The following is a 5,079-nucleotide window of genomic DNA, read 5'->3' on the forward strand; positions in this document are numbered from 1 at the left end:
TAGAGTTGAATGAAAAAACAGATTTGGTCATTACACCAATATCTGACATTGATATGGCCGAAATGTTTGGCATTCAAGTTGATGACAAAGATAAGGATAAGGATGACAGTTCTTTGCCTGCTGAAGGTAATACAGGCCCTAGAAATGCAAATGAGGATGAATAACAGCTGATGAGAGAGGCTGCAGATGATGTGGATGATGCAGATGATAATGAGCTGGTTTGTTTGTATGACAAAGAGAACCCAGTTATTGAGGTGGGAAAGTTGTGGCCAAGCATGAAGGAGTTTAGGATTTCTTTGAGGACCTATGCAGTGAAAAAAGAGTTTGATGCCAAGACTATGTGGACTGATCGAAAGAAATTTTATGCTCGGTGCAAAGGTTATGATGGTGGTGGCAATCCTTGCAAATGGTACTTGTCTGCCAGACTACAACCTGATGGAAGTACAGTAAGGGTAAATCAAATACCACACCAGCATACATGTATGACCACTTCACAGAGAGTTTCAAAGATGACATCACAGCTTTGGGTTACAGAGAAGATTACTCCTATTTTAGCCAGGACTCCAAACACTACTGCAAAGAGGCTTAAAGTTGACATGGAGAAGCTGTACCCCAAAGCTGCAATATACCACAGTCTGGAAAGCAAAACAAAGGGACATGAAATCATTGTATGGTGACTGGGCAAATACATTTAGGATGTTGTATAGTTTTAAAGCAGAGGTGGAGAAGAGGTCACCTGGGAGTGTGGTGGAGATAGATACAGAGGTAACAGAGGATGGCAAGGTTTTATTCAGCAAGTTTTTTATGTGTGTTAAAGCCATGCATAGATGGATTCAAAGCAGGTTGTCGTCCATATTTGAGCATAGACTCATCTTTTTTGACTGGAAAGTGGAATGGTCAGTTGGCTGCATGCAATGCTCTAGATGGACACAACTGGATGTTCCCAATTGCAATAGGAATGTTTCAATCAGAGACAGAGGCATCATGGATATGGTCCATGATGCAACTAAAAAGATGCATAGGACCAGTTTCTCATTTGGCCATCCACACAGATGCATGTAAAGGGTTGGAAAATGCAGTAAAAAATGTTTTCCGCCATGCTGAGCAGAGGGAGTGCTTTGGACATATGTGGATGAATCTGATAAAAAAATTCAAAGGAGATGAATTTGGGCGCATGTGGCCAACAGCAAGATCCTATACCAGACAGACACATTCCTATCACCTTGGTAAGATATTGGCATCATGTAGTGATAATGAATTTGCTTCATGGTTGAACACCCACCATTCTCTGTTGTGGTATAGATTAGGTTTTAATACTGCCATAAAATGTGATCATATCAATAACAACTTCGCAGAAAGTTTTAACAACAAAGTGAAGGATTTGAAAGACTTGCCTGTGCATGACATGGTGGACCAAATAAGGATCATGATCATGCGTTTGTGGGAGTTGAGAGGAAAAATTGCTAATATTTTGGAAGGGGACAAGCTTCCAGAAGTGGTACAACAGGTGGTCAACAGGAGTAGAAATCTGTTGAGAAATCTTCCCTCTGGGGTGCTGCAGTTAGAGATACAAATAGTGGCAAGAGGCATGTGGTAAATACTGAGTTGCATGAGTGCACTTGCCAGGAGTGGCAACACACTGGAAAACCATGTGAGCATTCCATACTTTTTTTGGCATCTAAACCCAGGTTAAATATGCACCCATATTTGCATGAGTATTATTCAGTACCAAAATTGAAAGCTGCATATGCAAGTCCAATTCCTACACTGACTGACCAATCTCAGTGGCCTGAGGTGGAAATAGAATTTACCTTGTGTCCCCCTGTCACTAGAAGAAAGGCTGGGAGGCCTAAACAGAGCAGATTCAAAGCTTGGTTTGAGAAAGGTGGTTGTAGTAAGAAGGGGAAAAAGGAAAAGAATGATAAGCCCAAAAGGCCTCAAAAAGGTAACAAAAATAGGTGCAAGTTGTGTGAGGTACTTGGGCACAGAATTGGTTCATCCAAGTGCATCTACACTCCTCAGAGGCCAAAGTATGTTTATGTTACTGTTTTTGCAAGTTTTTGATTTTGCTACTTGTTCTAGTATCTAACCAAGTCAAATGCTTTATTTTTTAGGAGGAAGCATGCAGAAAAAGCCCCACCTCTTGTTGTTGAACAATGTTGGCCAGTGAAAAAAAACAAGACTCAATGGATTTAGAAGGAAGAGCACTAAGTAGATAATGTTTGGTGACAAAGATATGGAGCTAACTGAAACTGTTACTGTTGAACATGAGCTAAGTGTTTCTGTTTTGGACGATGTGATGCATACTGAATCTGTTTTGCAGGCACTAGGGCTATCTGAAACTGTTGCAGATGAAGCAACTCTTGTGCTGCCATGCGAATCTGCTTTGACAACTGTGTTGCCATGTTTGGAGGTTGTGCTGCCAAGTGTTGAGTTGCAAACTAAAGTAGTTGAACAATGTGTGCCATCTACTCAATCTGCAGAAGTGCAAACTGAAGAAGTGGTACATGGTCAGGTGCAAAAGTTGAGGGGGCCTAGTGGAGTTGGCAAGAAAACCAAGGGGCCAAAAAGCAAGAGCATCAGCATCAACAAACTATGCACCGTGGAACCAAACGGTGGAAAAAGGAGAAGAAATCGAGTGGTAGAAAGAAGCAAAAGAAATAGAGTCGAAATCATTCAAATTTGATGTGAAAACTTAAGTTTGTTGTCATTTGATGTGAAAACTTATGTTCTTTCATGTGAAAACTTATGTGCTATGATGTTGATTTGACTTGAAATAAAATTCAAATTTGAACCGACATTCAAATTTGAACCTATCTCCAATATTTTTGAGTTCATTTGTTTGTTCTGTGATGTTGCATCGTTTTATGTACTACTATGCACTTTAGTTCATAAATCCAACCCTTTTTGTGAAGTCCAACTCATAGTCACTGAAAATGTTGTCCAAACAGGCTCCAAAGTAAGGGAAAACGGCCCCATTTCTAAGCAAGTTTTTCTTGACCTTCTCAAAATCACCCAAAAAAGATTTTCTTAGCTTATATTATACCTATATAGGATCAATACGAAGTCTCACCTTTTTTGAATAAGTATTCATATTATTTAATTTATTTTTGAAAAAACACCCTTTAATACAAAGTCAGCAATAAAACAAGTTTAAAGATTTTAAATGCAAAAATAACTTCAGATCCTCCTTAGTCACTCTAAAATGAAGCTAAGGTGATGTTTTTGATTTTTTTTTTGCATTTTCAAAACCTCAAACCCTCTTTTCACTCCTTTGAACTCTATGCAACCTCAGTCGAGATATTCCAATTTGTGAAGGTTTTTTCATGCAAAGATCATTAGATCAAGTTTATCATTTTATATCATAACTATGTAACATAAAAAGGCTATATGCACAGGTTTTTCATTTTTTGATTTTTTTTGAATTAGTTATACACATTTGAATGTTCGGTCAAACCTTCCAAAACCCCGTTGACTGCCTCCAAAACCCATGTAACCCTAGCACCAAACGTCCACCGTCGATCTAACCCTAACGCCAAACTACGGCCGTCGGATAGGCCTTCTAGAAGGATTCCGCGGGGGCGATCCGTGGGAGCCCTGATTCTCCAATCTGATTGACCATCGTTTTTTCTCTCTGACGAACAGATAACGTTGAGCGGGGGAGCATCTAAGTGACCATTGGGCCGAGCGGATCGGGCCCGGCAGAGCCTGGCGTGCGTGCGCATGGCCGTCAAGAGGGGGGGTGGGCTGCATGGGAGAGGTTCAATGACATGTGGGCCATCCCTGTCCCATGCATGCCATGCAACGTCGCAGCCTAGCTATTTCGTGCTCGTGTGACACAGCCTAGCCATTTGCATGCGGGCTTGCATGCACGCATCGACGCAGTAAAGCACGACAGGGGCGCAGCGTATAGGTCCGTCGCATCTAAGCTATTTTAACAAATGCATGCTTGAACGAGACGGACGCGTCGGTGGTGCATCTCCTTTTTCAGTGTCACGCGTGGATGAACGGGCATGTGCCTCTTTGGATGCTCTGCCCGCCGTTTTTTGAATTAATGCCCACAATTACTTATGCCAGTGCGAACGGAGAAGAGAAAACGATCGAGAAGGCACCGTGTACACATTGACCACGGCTGCAGCGCGGCTATAAAAGGGCACCATTTCGTCATCCTCTCACACTCATCTCTCAAGCCTCCTCCCCTTCTTCTTTTCGAGCCAAATCCACCACTCGAGCCACCATGCAGTTCAACGGCCCTACCTACCATCGCCCTCGCACCGTGCCGGAGAGGCAGTATCCGGCCGGAGTCGTCGTCGAGAATAGCCTAAGGGTGTGGGCCATCTCAAGGTGGAGGGGCCCTATAGAGTTGGCTCACTTCTTCCTCCAAGCCGGCTACCGCCACCTCCCTCCGGACACTCCGCCCATGTTCCACCTCCACAAGCAGTACGATGGCAATGCCAACGGCTTTGTCATCGGCCTCTACGTCACGTTCACCAACCCCTACGACGCTCACCACCTCCTCGGCGAGGTGTTCTGGTATGGATGCGAGTTTGTCGCGTTCACAACCTACAAAATCTTCACCAACTTCCACCACATCTTCCCTCACCCCAACGGCATGCACACCCTCCCCTACCAGATGCCGGAGAACGACGAGTGAGGGGCGCCGGCTAAGGAGGAGGGGCCCAAGGAGGAGGGGCCCAAGGAGGAGGGGCCAAGGAGTTGTTCAAGTGCGAGTATTCTATCTATCTAGTTTGTGTTTGTGTTGGTTCGGGCGTGTGTGCCCGTGTCTTCTATCTATCTAGTTTTAATTATTTTCCTTTCATGTTTTATGAACTATATGTAGTGGGGGATGCCCCTCTATATGTTCTATCTATCTATGCTACTAGGGTACCCGATGCCCCTCTATCTATCTATATGTTTTTTCAGTCCTAAAGTTTCTCCATTGCATTTTATTTATGTGGCCATGTGTACTAAAAATGCACTAAAACATGATCCAATCATATAAGTTGTTGTTAGCACGTGTCTAGTTAATTATCTTCCTTTTATGTTTTATGCACTATATGTTGTAAGGGGATGCCCCTC

This window comes from Triticum urartu, chromosome 7, assembly GCF_003073215.2.
Source record: "Triticum urartu cultivar G1812 chromosome 7, Tu2.1, whole genome shotgun sequence".
NCBI lineage: Eukaryota > Viridiplantae > Streptophyta > Magnoliopsida > Poales > Poaceae > Triticum > Triticum urartu.